Here is a 16,094-nt window from a genome sequence, read left to right as displayed (position 1 = left end):
AGTCTGGAGACCCCTGATATATAATAATGCAACTACAACCAACAATAGATGTTTCCACTTTGAACGTAAATCTGCCCCCACGCTGTCATAGGGTTTCCAATTAAAGTAGATGTAAAACCAAAACCTCATACAAGCCTTCATTTGAAAAGTAATTTCAGTATATATTTGAAATTTGCAGCTTTTATTAAAACAGAATACTCGGTGCTCCTGACTCAAAGGTCCTTGTGCAGACACTTCCTGCTATGGGGTGAAAATGGCTGTGTCCCTATCTACTGACTGTTCTCCTGGGTTGTCACCAGCTCTCCCAATAGAGACCACAACCAGCTGTACCACAGCACAGGCAAGCCGTCCTAAGAAATGATGATCAGTTTGTTCTTGTAGTGCAGTGTTTCTCAACTCCAGTCCTCATGGACCCCCAACAGGTCATGTTTTCAGGATTTCCATTATTTTGCACAGGTGATTTGATCAGTTTCACTGCCTTAGTAATTACCACAGCTGTTTCATCTGAGGGAAATCCTGAAAACATGACCTGTTTGGGGTCCATGAGGACTGGAGTTGAGAAACACTGTTGTAGTGCAAGGGTAGCCAACCTCAGAGTCCTGTAGTGCTTGATAGGACTTCTGCAACAGCTGGAGCACTGGGATTGCCTACCCCTGCCATAGTCCATGGACAGGAAGTGGCTACAAAGCTGCCTTGAGGATCAGCAGCCACAAAGATGCACAAGAAGCTGAATACTGTGTGTATGTTATATATATATATATATATGCCGTTCCTTGAGATTTGCCGTCATTTAGAGGAAACAATCCTGCAGAAGTTGACATTTGTACTGGAAAGCTGTGTGCATGTTCATTTACTAGGACATTTTACATACATCATTAACACATTGAAGAAAAGGTAAAGCTGTAATAAAGAAGAGCCCTGTGTCAAGATATGACACCCACACTCTGCCCTGCTTGGTCCATGATGAGACTCCCTGCACAGCCCCCAGTCCAGTCTGTGTCCCTGTGTTATATCCCCCTCCCCCGTCACACAGAACAGACTCCCCTCCCATCCCCCTCGCGCACACTGTAGTGCACACCCTACCTGTACGGGGAAGAAGCTCGGCTGCTGCGCTCACTGCTGTCCCATGACGGTGCCCCAGTGTCAGGAAGCCCGACCAGGTGACACGGCTGTCAGTGCTCCATGTCAGGCCAGCACAGAGCGGTCCCCAGCCTGCAGCAGCAACACAGGCGGATCCCGAGCCCGCTAAACGCTGTGTAACCTGACCAGGCCTGAGCGCCGCACAGCGGGTACTGGAGATGTCACAGATCGCTGGGATGATGATGTACTGTGCCTCTCCAGCACAGAGCCCACACTCACTTCCTACATCCGGTCCCGTGGTCTCGTGATGTCACCTGGACAGAGCTAGAACGGGCAGGGAGCGCTGGGCTTTCACTAGCTATCGCGAGAAGTGACGAGGGGGAGCTGGGTGCTGTTAGTATGTATAGCAGACGTGCTTGTATTAGGGGGGAGTTATTGTAGTTCGTGTATTAGCCTGTGAAGGAAAATATGGTTATACACTATATTGCCAAAAGTATTGGGCCAGCCCTCCAAATCCTTGGATTCATGTGTTCCAATCACCTCCATGGTCACAGGTGTATAAAATCAAGCACCTAGGCATGCAGACTGCTTCTACAAACATTTGTGAGAGAATGGGTCGCTATCAGGGGTTCAGTGACTCCAAGCGTGGTACTGTGATAGGTTGTCACCTGTGCAATAAGTCCATCCGTGAAATTTCCTTCCTACTAAATATTCCACAGTCAGCTGTTATTATTATAACAAAGTGGAAGCAACTGGGAACAACAGAAACTCAGCCACCAAGTGGTAGGCCACGTAAAATGACAGAGCGGGGTCAGCGCATGCTGAAGTGTAGGGTGCGTAGAAGTCGCCAAATGGCTGCAGAGTCAATAGCTAAAGACTATGTTCCTTATTGTCATTTTTTTGGTTTGTCTATTAATGTTATCAGTTCTCTGTCTAATCTCATCGGTGGTATTTCATTTATCTTTTCTGCTGGTACATTTGCTACACTCATTGTCATTTTGTGATGGCTCTACGACTTTTATCCTATAATGTTAAAGGCCTTAACTCTGTCTAGAAACGGTGGGTGGCTTTGAAGGAATTCCGATCCTCAGGAGCAGATATTATTTTTGTCCAGGAGACCCATTTTAAATCGACAGGCTCTTTTCGTTTTGCCGCTAGGTATTTTTTCCAATCCTATTCAGCCTTCGACCCATCTGGCAAGGCTGGGGTGGCAATCCTGATTCGAAAACACTGCTCCCTTCGGGTTGTTTCCTCCAAGCTTGATCAACATGGTCGCTTCATTATCTTAGAATGTTTGCTCGGTGACACCCCCCTTATTTTAATGAATCTCTATGCCCCAATTCAGGTCAGTTGCAGTTCCTCACACAAATGCTCGCTAAATTAGGGTTCTTCTCCACTCTACATATGATTACTGGGGGTGATTTTAATTTAATCCTTTCACCTCACAAAGATAGGAAGGTTCTCTTCGAGTCCACTCCTTCGAAGCGGCAATGCTCCTCCTCAAAATCCTTCCGCAAATTGATCAGGGAGCATCATCTCTTTGACGCCTGGCAGATCCGACATCCTACCCACAAACAATTTACTTTTTGCTCTACACCTCATCACAGTTACTCCCGCCTAGATCACTTTTTCATTACAGCTCCTCTTCTCCCTCTTCTAGTCTTTTCTGATATCCCATCACCTGGTCTGATCACGCTTCTTTGACCTTAAACATGTTATTCCCTAATGTTATTCCAAAAACAGGCCATTGGCGCTTTAATGAGACCTTTTTATCCATGGAACATCTCCGTACTGAGCTCTCTCAAGGACTTGATATGTACTTTCAACTTAATGCAGGCTCTGTAACATCTACCTCAACCGTATGGGAAGCCAATAAGGTGGTATTTCGTGGCCTTTGTATCTCTATGGGCTCTCGCCTGAAGAAGTCCTCGGAGTGAGCCAGGATTGCTCTAGTCCGCCAGTTAACTCTGGCTGAACATAGACTCCTTGCAAAACCGTCTATTTCTGAGCGGTATAGAGTAACTTCTCTTCGTGACCAAATCAAGTCCCTTGATGCCTGTAAGTCCACAAAATCTCTTCTCTGGGTCAGGCAGAAATTCTATGAATTCTATAACAAACCTCACCGTATGCTTGTTAATAATCTTAAAGCCCAATCCCCTCTACGGTGCTGGACCATCTTGTCCAGCCGAATGGAGGTCCTACTTATGATCCCCATGTAATGGTCTCCCTTATTGGCTCATATTATGAATCCCTCTATAACTGTTTGACCCCAGACCAACACCCTCCTCTCACAGAGATCTCTTTTGATAGGTTTTTTGACCCTCTATTGTTGTCTAAGCTTTCGTCTTCTGATATTGCAGCTCTCAACGCTGACATCTCGCCTGAAGAATTATTTAATTCAGTCAAACATCTCCCCTCACGCAAAACCCCGGGACCAGACGGGCTTCCCTACTCTTATTATAAGACTTTCATTGGTACCCTGGCTCCCCACCTTCTCTCTTTCTATCACGACCTTTTTAAAGGTATTACTCCACAAGTGGACTTCTCCCGTGCTTACATCTCTGTAATTCCCAAACCTGACAAGGATCATTCTATCTTAGATAACTACTGTCCTATTGCTCTGCTGAATTCTTATTACAAGATTTGTACTAAGATCCTAGCCAATCGGCTCTCTAAACTCATCTCCAAACTCATACACAGAGACCAAGTAGGCTTTGTCCCAGCCAGACATGCAGCGGACAACACCAGGAGATCTATTGATCTGGTTGACTTGGTTAACCGGTCTTCTATTCCCACCATTTTATTGAGCTTGGATGCCCAAAAAGCATTAGATCATCTCAGCTGGCCTTATATGTTTATGGTGTTGGAGAAGTTTGGCTTCCGTGGACCTTTTGTGGCAGCTTTGAAGGCCCTCTATTCTCATCCTTCCTCGCAGGTCAGAATGGCCTCTTTTCTCTCGCCCCCTTTCCAAATGTCGAATGGTACGCGTCAGGGATGTCCTCTCTCTCCTCTGTTGTTTATTCTCTGTTTGGAGCCACTGGCTATTGCAATCCGGTCCCATCCTGATATACAAGGCATAACGTCTCATGGTCGTGAATACAAATTGTCCCTTTTTGCGGATGATATCCTTCTTACACTCTCGAACCCCCAAATCTCCCTAACAACACTGCATAAACGTTTACAACAGTTCGGGGCTCTCTCGGGTTATAAGGTTAACACCTCCAAGACTGAAGCACTCCCACTCCATATCTCACCAGTTGTCCTCTTGTCCCTTCAAGAATCTTTTCTGTATCGATGGTGCACCCGCTTTCTAAAATACCAGTTCAATATATGACGCCAACTTCCCGACTCTATAGCTATTTCCCGTTCCCTGAAATCTTGGGATACTCTACCCTTATCATTTTTGGCACGTATCAACATCATAAAGATGACTGTTTTACCCAAACTTTTGTATTTATTTGCGACCCTCCCTTTCTCTATGTCAAAGCTACACTCCCTGCAGAAATCTCTTCTACATTTCATTTGGCATAATAAGCGACATAGAATTGCACGTAGTGTACTGCTTTCTCTGCGTTCTAGAGGAGGCCTGGGTGCACCGGATATTGTGACCTATTACTACGCTACTCACCTCCGCTTCCTTACATCATGGCCCACTCTATCCCCTCCTAATCTGTGGACTGAGATAGAATCCCTACAATTGACCCCGACTTATCCCTGCTCTTTCCTATGGTCATCTTCGACGGTGGACCTTTCCCCTATTCGCCGCCTGTTCCTTGGCCCTATGCAATTCTCCATGAGTATATGGCGGAAATGAAAAACCAGGTTTGCATTGGCCTCTGATTGCTCCCCACTGATATCCTTTTTAACCCTGACCTTCCAGATAGTCTGGCGGTGCCCCGTATGTCTCCTTGGGTCACGGCCAGACTTTTCCAACTTCGTCACCTAGTACATCCTGTTACTCGAAAGCTGCAACCATTCTCATATCTCCAGAAAAAAGATCTGCCCTCCCACCATTTTTATATATATCTCCAGATACGTCATTTTTTCTCCACTATATCCCCCATGGTGACTCTTGGGAATCCTACTCCCTTTGATCGTCTCTGTATACAAGGTCCACATCAAAAGGGCATAGTTTCTAATATATATAAAATTATTATGGATGCTACTCCCCTCGCTAGCGACACTCATCACTACATGCGCAAGTGGTCCCAGTTTTTTGCAATGTGACATTGACCTTACACAATGGAAGAAAATTTGGGACAACACGTCTAAATCTTCCGTCTGTGTGGTTTATAAAGAAAACACATATAAAGTTTTGATGTTATGGTACAAAACTCCAGAGGTTGTCCATGCCTTTAATCAGAGTGCTTCTTCTGCTTGCTGGCGTTGTGGGAAAGACATTGGCTCCGTCTTCCATATTTTTTGGACTTGTGGTTCCATTGTCCCTTTTTGGGAAGATGTTTTGTCTTTTTTACAATTGTTATTGCAGACCTCTCTCCCTTTTGAGTCTCTGTACTTTTTACTGAGCCTGCCATTTCCAGGTCTTCCCAGAATGGCTAGGAAACTCTCCACACATATTCGGACTGCGGCCAGAAGAAGCATTCCTATGTGTTGGCTATCTTCTATACCTCCTTCGATGTCAATGCTGTTTAAAATTATTGCTGATGTGCGACAGACGGAGTACCTGACTGCTATACATGCCTGTTCGATTGCTGTGTTCGAGGCAGTGTGCCACCCATGGGAAAATTTCTCCTCCTCCCACCTTTCTACAGATTTTTAGTTTTGACGGCCTCCTCAATGTAACTATATGTCAATATTATGTTTGTAACCATGCAGATCTCACCATCGATGTGCATATATCTTTGTGAAAATTATTAAAAATTGTTAATATAAAAAAAAAAAGTTAATGTGCATGTAAAGGCAGGCGTTCCAATACTTTTGGCAATATAGTGTATGTCCCTAGAGTAACCAGACAAGGAGGGAACTGAATAGTTGTGGTGTGCAATGCAGGGAGAGTGTATAATACCCACAGAGGATTGGGGTGTATGTGTAACAAGAACCTGAAGAGAAACTCTGTAAGCTTTTAGGGCTGGTTCACACCATAGAAATGCAGTCTGGATGCGTTCCAGATGCGCTTCTGAATGCTCGTTTTAGATGCATTCCAGCTTACTTTTTCTCCCTCTCTTTTTCAACTTAAATATGGACACGTGCATTTTAGTGCATTTCTGTTGCATTTGTGATACATTTTACTACTTTCCAGTACAGTTCAGTGCAGAAGAAAATGAAGCATGTTCTACTTTTTTTTTCTGGAACTGACCACATTGGTATGAACTATGCCATTGGAAACCATGTAACCTGCTATCAGTGCATTTTTGATGCAGAAACAAATGCACTAGACTGCATGTGGTGTGAACTGGCCCTTATTGCTGTTTGTTTTTTCACTGTTCACATTCACACTCTCTGTTTATCCTGAAAGACTGGAGACAAAATTGTGTAGCACTATCCTCTCGAGGGCCGCTGAGTTTTTGGGTTCCCCTAAGCTCTGCACAGCCAGGTAGCACGCATTTTCCAGCACTCTCATCCAAAGTCAGTAAAATAGTTCTTGAGCTTGGTTTTGTTGTTTTTATTAGGGGTTTACAACTTGGATGGGGTCTAGGGGTATATGGGATGCCCAAGAAACTGTACAACTTTGGAGGAAAACTTCTTCTTCAAATATGAATAAAAATTCATCAACAGTCTTAGTAAGAGCACTTTGGTGAACCTCCTCTGACCCCCGATTGAAACTCTCCTCATCCACCCATCCATCTTGAGGGTGTGCCTGGGCAAGGTATTCCAAGATCAACAGTGAAGTAGTCCCAGTGGGAACTAGTTGGGTATTGCATCTGACTGCCCTCTCCCCTCTTTGGCTCAGGGGGTGTAAAAGTACTCACACTGTCCTTTTCCTGTAGCTTAATGGGTTGCAGCTGCTTTCAGGCCTTACACAAATTGTGGCGTAAACTGTGCCCAGTCTTTCTCACTCATTCATATCTACAGGGGTTGGACAAAATTAGGGAAACACCAAATATGGTGTTGAACTGCCTCTGGCATCCAAGACGGCCTGAATTCTCCTGGGAATTGGCAAATAGAAGTCTTGGATGGTGGATAATGAAACCGAATACCACTTTTCATGCACAAATCGTTCCAGTCCTTGCAGAGATGCCAGAGGCAGAAAATGAGCCTGAACCTTGTTCTCCAAAATTGACCATAGTTGCTCTATGGTATTGAGGTCCGACGACTGTGGTGCCCAGGGAAGGTGTGAGACTTCGTCTGACAACACCAGCTGTGTGAATTGAAGCATTATTGTCTTGGTAAATGGCGCTGTCTTAAGGAAACAATGTCTGCACCATGGAGTGCACATGGTTGGCCAAAATTTGTATATAGTTGCTGGCACTGACTCTATCTTTCTAGGTAATGATGGGTCTGCAGAATACCAGGATATGACTGCGCGAAAGCATTATTGCACCGCCACTGTGCTTTACTGTTGGCACAAGACAGTCTTTGTCATAAGCGTGGGATGGTGTTTGCCCAGAAACTGTATATGCCTTCATAACCTTTGAAACTGTACCTCGCAACATGGCAAATAAATGATCAGATTCACGTCTGCTTTCAACATGAATATCGTCATCACTTTCACAACTGCAAATCGTGTAGTGTTTCCATATTTTTGTCCAACTCCTGTATATGCAACACCAGGGACTCCCATGCACCAAATATGCCCAATGTGTGAGCTTCACAGCAAATGCATATGTGCATGATACCAAATGTTGGCAAACGGTATCAGTATAGAAGTGTGCCTGATTGGGGTAGTTTTTATTACCACCAGTTTACGGCCCCGTTCACACCTAAGCGTTTTGTAGTTTGAAACAAAATATGCAAACCCAACAAATCAATAGTTCTTTATGGTGCCTGTTCATACCTGAGTGTTCAAAAGTCTGTAGCCAAACACCTGTTGCTCAAAACAAATGGTTATTGACTTCATTTCAGGCAGATTACTGTGTTTTTGGGTGATTTGAGTCCCATAGACTTGCATTAGTGTGCTTGTACATGTGCAATATGCATGTTTTTGTGCTCATTTTTACACTCGTATGATGTTCAGCAGGTTTCCTCCCCTACAGGTAATGACCAAATAACATTATTCCACACAAACTCCATGGAAGATGGATTAGTCAGTGCTGTCTCTATCTGATTTTGAGGCATTCGTTGAGATGGTGAGGGAGCACTCCTGTATTTATGATCTCCAGGACCCTCAATATAAGAGCAGTGCAAGCAGAATAAGGCATTGGATCAGAGACCTAGCCAAATGTATTCTGAATGTCAAAGATTAATTGGCACAGTGAAAGATGACAAAGGCAAGCTGTTCAATCTGTTGCATCTGTTTATCTATAGCACTGTATGGTATCCTTAACTGTTTTTATTTATGCAACCTGGCTAGAGGTTTTGCAGTACACCAACACATATGTGAGCACTTTGGATTGTGTTAGGATGATGCAGAGCTGGGTAGACTAGACATCTGCACACTGGAAAATTTTGCTTTGTTTCGGATGCATTTGTTCATTGAAGAATTTTGTTTCGTCATATTCGTTATGTTGACCCAATTCATTTTCAGAATTTGTTTTTATATCTTCGGCATTCATTTTGTACATTCAATGGTCTGAGTGGATTTGAAAAATGTTGCACTTTTTTCCGGAAAATTGCTATATATTCAATATATTATTGAATTGAACAGATTTGAAACGGAAGGATTCTATATTTTCGGACAATAGTTCAACCCACCAATAGAAATGGCATGAGCTGATTGGACAATATTGACTGGCATTATGCGCATCTGAATTAATGTATAAATGGAATTTGGATCCATTCATTATCCACATTATCAAACAAATGTAAAAATTGAATTCATTTCCCCATGGGCCCAAGCTATTATCGCATCATATGGTCATCGAAGTGAAACAAATGTGTTCATTAAATTCGTTATAACTTTTTTAATTGAAATTAATTTCTATGTCTATTCGGAGATTCATCTCCAAGCCTCCTAAAATGACATTTTTTTCTGAAAAAACCAAATGCACATGTCTAAGGTAGACATAATGTGAAAATAATTGTGAGAGATGGTATCTCTGTTATCATCACAATAAGAACCCACAAAAACAAAGATCCAGTATTTTATTAGGCATCTCAATAATATCTTACACTGCAGATGATAGATTTCCTTAAAAGAACAAGAGAGTGCAAGTAAAAATGTTTTTAAAGTTATTCTACAGCCGTACTCTGCATGAGACCTGTACTGTGGAAGAAATCATGTAGGATGCAAAATCATCACTGACATGTACCTTGTGTGCTTCTCTGAGCTCTGGTTCAATGGGCCCTCTGTAGACAAATGCAATTTGTTTCATTACAAATCTAAATTGTCCAAAATTTTCATTATTTGGAGATTCTGAGGTATACGAGTTTCCGAGCCACAATAGTATCGAATTGCAACTAATCCAAAATAAATTATAGCGAACAACTAAATTCATTTATTTCATTCGGATGTTTGAAGCATCTGACATAACATAACGACATACCAAATTATCCAAATTGATCTGGATCCATTTTGTTTTTATGTTGCATTAAATTTTTTTATTGTTATAAAAAATGCACTACATATAAAATGGAAACATATTGCAATAAATACAGTAAGATATAAAAGTTAAATAAGTCGATGATTCCTACTTATTGTGTTTGGGTCGGATGGAGGTGGTGTGGTGGATCTGGATCTATCTCCGAATTATAACATACCAAATGAATCCGAAATTTGTTCCTTATGTTATTTTGGATTCATTTTATTTTATTTTGCATTAACATTTTTCATTATTATAAACAAATTCTCAAAACAAATGATTCTAACATAAGGAATATGATGAACCAAATTATTAATTTAACAAAACAAAACAAATGTTTCCATTGTTTCCATGTTGTGGATATTGAATTTTCAAAAAGGAATTAATTACAGTTGCAAACAAAGTTGTGCAGGACACATGTTGCTTTAGCTGCACTGATAGCATTTTGCATGTTTAAAGGACACCTTAATCTTTGTAGAAAAAAAATATAAATGCACATATTTTTGCAGAAACAAAATGTGGATTTATTTAACAAGAGCCTGGAAAGTGTTACACCCATGATCAGTGGATCAGGGGTGCTACGTCAGGCTTTTGCAGACAAGCTCTTCAGCTTTCTGCACATACCTCCATACGGCTGTTTGAAAGCTTCAGGGTTTGTAAATGAACTACTAGAGTGCTCATAAGTGCCCTCATAGTTCATTCAGAACTACAAGCCATCAGCAGTGATGACTGACAGTAGTTGTAGTTCTACCATTCACAGGAAGCTGTGAATGAATGATGCGGCTGTGTGAGTGGAGCCCTGCACAGTCCTGCTCTTTTCAAAATATGACAGCAGGGGTGGGGAGAAGATCCCCCACCCACTGTCTTACTGGGGTGGGGGGGGGGAATCGGTGGAACTGGAGGCATGTTACATGTTCCAAAGGGTGAACTTAGCCTTTAAGATGATAGAAGTTTTGAAAAAAATGCTGCTTATTAGAAAGGATTCCAAATGCACACTCAACAACTCTATGTGCTCTGGTGAGGTGATAATTTAAAATGTTCTGTAAATTCAGAGTATGACCTGAATAGAGCCTTTGCATATGCCCACCAAGGGCAAAGGCCTCTTCCCCAAAAAGTACATTTGGTAGAGGTGAGACTTGTTGTTCTCAGCATTGGACTGGTCCTAAAGGTCAAGCCTATTTTCATGCAGTAACTGTCCAAATTAAGAATGGCCAAAAAACTTGGAGTCTGAGCTGCTTCCATATGACCATGTATCAATATACCTAAAGTAATAACATGCATCAGCCACCACAAATAAAAAGAAAAATACATTGAAATAAATAAACTACTTGCTTCCACTTCAAACTAGCTCAATGATTCAGATGTATTTTCCATCAATAGCTCCCACACAACTGGGAAAATTGCAGCATTCCCAGAAAAAATCAGATATCTTTGACCTTTCTTTCCATGTAGGTTTTTTTCATGACAACATCCTTCAGCAAATCCCATATGACTGAGTAGGTGTCAAGGATAATGCCTCTTGCCATTGATTTTCCAACCATAAATATGAAATGCAGACTAACCAGTGGTTGCCAGGTACCTAAAAATAAACAAAACATGTTACTTTCTACATTTTTCTTTCAACAGTGAAGTGGATTAATACCAGGTGGAAGAGCTTAAAGGATGCATATGAAAACCACCGAAGACTTCTGCAGAAACGGATCAGTGGATTTGGCTCCATGTGTATATCTCCATGGGCCCGAAATGAAATTTCTTTGACCAGTTTTGAATATGAAGAAGTAAGCTAGCATTTGTTACCATGTTACCAACAGACCCAACAGTCATGACATGCATGCTGCTGATTCTGTGTAATTGAATCACTAATTGAAAGGGGCATGTTCAAAATAATAGCAGTGTGGAGTTCTATTCGTGAGGTCATTCATTCTTTGAAAAACAGGTGGCAATTATTGCCCTTATTTAAGGAAGGAAGGCAGCAAATGTTGTACATGCTGGTTACAGTGCATTTCTCTCTGAAATTCTGAGGAAAATGGGTCGTTCCAGACCATGTTCAGAAGAACAGCGTACCTTGATTAAAAAGTTGATTAGAGAGGGGAAAACATAAAGAAGTGCAGAAAATGATAGGCTGCTCAGCTAAAATGATTGCAAATGCTTTAAAATGGCAACCAAAACCTGAAAGACGTGGAAGAAAGCGAAAAACTACCATTCAAATGGATAGAAGAATAGCCAAAATGACAAGGACTCAGCCAACAATCAGCTCCAGGAAGATCAAAGAAGGTCTAAAGTTACCTGTGAGTACTGTTACAATTAAAAGATGCCTATGTGAAGCCAAGCTATCTGCAAGAAGCCCCACTGTTGAAAAAAAGACGTGCTGAAGAGGTTACAATTTGCCAAAGAGCACATTGACTGGCCTAAAGAGAAATGGTGCAACATTTTGTGGACTGATGAAAGTAAGATTGTTCTTTTTGGGTCTAGTGGCCAGAGACAGTTTGTCAGGCGACCCCCAAACACTGAATTCAAGCCACAGTACACTGTGAAGACAGTGAAGCATGGTTGCGCAAGCATCATGATATGGGGATGTTTCTCATACTACGGTGTTGGGCCTATTTATCGCATACCAGGGATCATGGATCAGTTTGAATACATCACAATACTTGAAGAGGTCATGCTGCCTTATGCTGAAGAGGAAATGCCCTTGAAATGGGTGTTCCAACAAGACAACCACCCCAAACACACCAGTAAATGTGCAACATCTTGGTTCCAGACCAACAAGATTGACGTTATGGAGTGGCCAGCCCAATCCCCAGATCTTAATCCAATAGAAAATTTGTGGGGTGACATCAAAAATGCAGTTTCTGAGGCAAAACCAAGAATTAGAGAAGAACTGTGGAATGTAGTCCAATCATCCTGGGCTGGAATACCTGTTCACAGGTGCCAGAAGTTGGGTGACTCCATGCAACACAGATGTACAGCAGTTCTCAGAAAGCGTGCTTATACAACTAAATATTATTTAAGTGATTCAAAGGAAAGCAAAATCTTCAAACATTTTTCAGTTTATATAGTGAATGTTTGAGTTTGTAAAGAAGAATACAAACACTGCTATTTTTTTGAACAGTCTAATATTTACTTTTCTTCAATTTTCTTTTGAGGAACAACACAAATTTGATATATTTTTCTTCATGTTTTGATTTGGAATAGAATACAGTTGTGGCCAAAATTATTCAACCCCCACTGAAATTGAGTGTTTTGGCCAGTTTGACATTGCTTTTGATCATTCAGTCATCTTGCTTACATTTACATTAAAGAGGCACTTGTAGGTCAGACAAATATAACATAACAGTTATAATGAAATAACCACAAATGTCTTTTCTGTGCTCACAGCATTATCAGTTTTATTCAACCCCCAAGTGACATTCAATCTTAGTACTTAGTACAGCATCCTTTTACAGTTATAACAGCTTTTAAACGTGAAGCATAGCTTGACACAAGTGTCTTGCAGCGATCTACGGGTATCTTCGCCCATTCTTCATGGGCAAAGGCCTCCAGTTCAGTCACATTCTTAGGCTTGCGCACTGCAACTGCTTTCTTTAAGTCCCACCAGAGGTTCTCAATCGGATTTAAGTCTGGTGACTGCGATGGCCACTCCAAAATGTTCCAGCCTTTCCTCTGCAACCATGCTCTAGTGGACTTGGAGGTATGCTTGGGATCATTGTCCTGTTGAAAGGTCCAACGTCTCCCAAGCCTCAGGTGTGTGACGGACTGCATCACGTTTCCATCCAATATCTCCTGGTACTGAAGAGAATTCATGGTACCTTGCACACGCTGAAGCTTCCCTGTACCTGCAGAAGCAAAACAGCCCCAAAGCATGATTGACCCTCCACCATGCTTCACAGTAGGCAAGGTGTTCTTTTCATCATAGGCCTTGTTCTTCCTCCTCCAAACATAGCGTTGATCCATGGGCCCAAACAGTTCTAATTTTGTTTCATCAGTCCACAGAACACTATCCCACAACTTTTGTGGTTTGTCCACATGGCTTTTGGCATACTGCAGTCGACTCTTCTTATTCTTTGGAGACAGCAAGGGGGTACGCCTGGGAGTTCTGGCACGGAGGCCTTCATTACGCAGTGTGCGTCTTATTGTCTGGGCTGAAACTTCTGTACCCACATCTGACAAATCTTTTCTCAGTTCCTCAGCAGTCACACGGGGACTTCTCTCCACTCTACGCTTCAGGTAGCGCACAGCAGTCGAAGTCAGCATCTTCTTTCTGCCACGACCAGGTAGCGTTTCAACAGTGCCCTTTGCCTTGAATTTGCGAATGATGCTTCCTAAGGTGTCTCTTGGTATGTTTAACATCTTTGCAATCTTCTTATAGCCATTGCCCTTCCTGTGAAGAGAAATCACCTCTTCTCTTGTCTTCCTGGACCATTCTCTTGCCTTCACCATGTTTGTAACCACACCAGTAAATGTCTAGAAGGAGCTGAGTATCACAGTCATTTTAAAGCTGCCTAATTGGTGCTTATTATGCTTGATTGCTGCTCGGTGACATCCACAGGTGTTTTCAATACCTGATGGAAAGCACCTGTATGAACCTCTGTTCTTCAGAGTGGTAGTCTTTAAGGGGTTGAATAATTGTGGCAATGAAGAAACCACATAAGAACCATTTACTACTGTATTACATAAACAATTGATGTCATTTTAGTTGCATTTGGGTAGTTACAACGTCCTTGTAGGATTTGATTCTGAATACAATTCCAAATGTACACTATAGTCCCTAAACCCCTTTACAGCATTGGGGGTTGAATAATTTTGGCCACAACTGTATGTAGTGTTCCCAATGCATTTGTGTGTACGGAAATAAAAGCTATTAGAAGGATTTTGAGCTTTATTCACTTTTTTCAACACACTGCTATTATTTTGAACACAACTGTACCATCCTCAGAATCACCACCTCCTTATGGGCCCTATGCACATTATTCCACCCATCCTCTGCCAACACACATGGACATTTTGCACAGGCAATAAATGTGGCCAAGTCTACAAATGACCCTGTCCAATCACCAACCACTTAGTAGCAGCTTGGATCAACCTGACATCCCTGCTGTGCTTAGCAGTTGTGATTTGTATATTTCTTCCAGATCTGTGTGGTAATCCAGTTTGATACTTTCCTCTGCAAAGTGATTTTTATTAAAGACTGGTCACTGCTGCTTTCTCTTTTGCAGGGTGACTGGTTGTTTTGATAGCTTTAAAAAGTTAAATATATTTTATTAATTTGTAAGTAGTTGTTATCCAAAAAGTGGATTGATATCTTTTGTGGCTACTTTTGTTTTTGTTTAAAGTTCACTTGTGCCAAGGGTTCAGCTATAATTTGTATGGTCTGCTGGTACATATGTCATTTGCTGGACAAGTTTTATGTTTATATTTAGAGATGAGCGAATCGAACATGACGAAGTGGAATTCGTTCCGAAGATTTGGAAAAATTCTATTCGCGACGAATCCGAAGATTAGCAAACTTCGGATGCACGAATCGAATTTTCCCAAAAATGGCGGCGACATGTGTGGCGACGGAGAAAATGGACAGAGAAGATGGGGCGGGGATCTCTGGGAAGGCGCGCAGACAAGGTGCGCTGACCCATAATGCATTCATGACATGTGATCGCATTAGCCAATCAGCAGCCAGCCAGCACTGTGTAATGGTGGAGCTATAAATCGCGGCCATCTTAGAATTCTCCATTAGCCTCCGGTCATTCAAGAGAGACAGACCTGTGTGTATTAAGGGACAGAGTTAGGGCCACAGAGACTTTAGGGCCACAGAATCGTTACTCAGGGACACAGAATCGTTACTCAGGGACACAGAATCGTTACTCAGGGACACAGAATCGTTACTCAGGGACACAGAATCGTTACTTAGGGCCACAGCTATCAAAGAATCGAAAATTTAAAGTGACATACACCCTTTTTTTTTTTGGTGGCTGTCGTGCACAGTTGGTGCTGCAGTTTGCCGATTGTGCAAAATAAACTGACTTTCTGCTTCACAACCACTATTGTACGTTCAAAGAGTCCATTTACACGCCGGCTGGCGGTAATATTTTTTGGGTGATTAGTGCATTCCAGTGACAGAAACGTACAGTTTCCAGCCAACGGCAAGCTGCAATTGACCGATTGTGTACAATAAACTGACTTTCTGCTTCACAACCACTATTGTACGTTCAAAGAGTTAGATCCATTTACACGCCGGGTGGCGGTAATATTTTTTGGGTGATTAGTGCATTCCAGTGACATAAACGTACAGTTTCCAGCCAACGGCAAGCTGCAATTGACCGATTGTGCTAAATAAACTGACTTTCTGCTTCACAACCACTATTGTACGTTCAAAGAGTT

The 16,094-nt window shown here is 42.1% G+C and overlaps 1 protein-coding gene across 2 annotated transcripts in view; it reads right to left on the bottom strand.

Annotated features, from left to right (window-relative positions):
- TAB3 (TGF-beta activated kinase 1 (MAP3K7) binding protein 3) overlaps positions 1-1,396 on the bottom strand; it is an 83,249-nt gene extending 81,853 nt beyond the window's left edge. For both annotated transcript variants that reach the window (XM_089653006.1, XM_089653007.1), the window contains exon 1: positions 1,084-1,396. The gene's annotated coding sequence lies outside the window, so the exon portion shown is untranslated. The remainder of the gene's footprint in view (positions 1-1,083) is intronic.
- Positions 1,397-16,094: the final 14,698 nt, after the last annotated feature.

The sequence above is a fragment of the Staurois parvus genome, unplaced genomic scaffold (genome assembly GCF_062004578.1).
Source record: "Staurois parvus isolate SC_StPar_1 unplaced genomic scaffold, SC_StPar_1.0 ptg000696l, whole genome shotgun sequence".
In the NCBI taxonomy this organism is placed as follows: domain Eukaryota; kingdom Metazoa; phylum Chordata; class Amphibia; order Anura; family Ranidae; genus Staurois; species Staurois parvus.
This window is presented reverse-complemented; position numbering and strand designations above follow the sequence as displayed.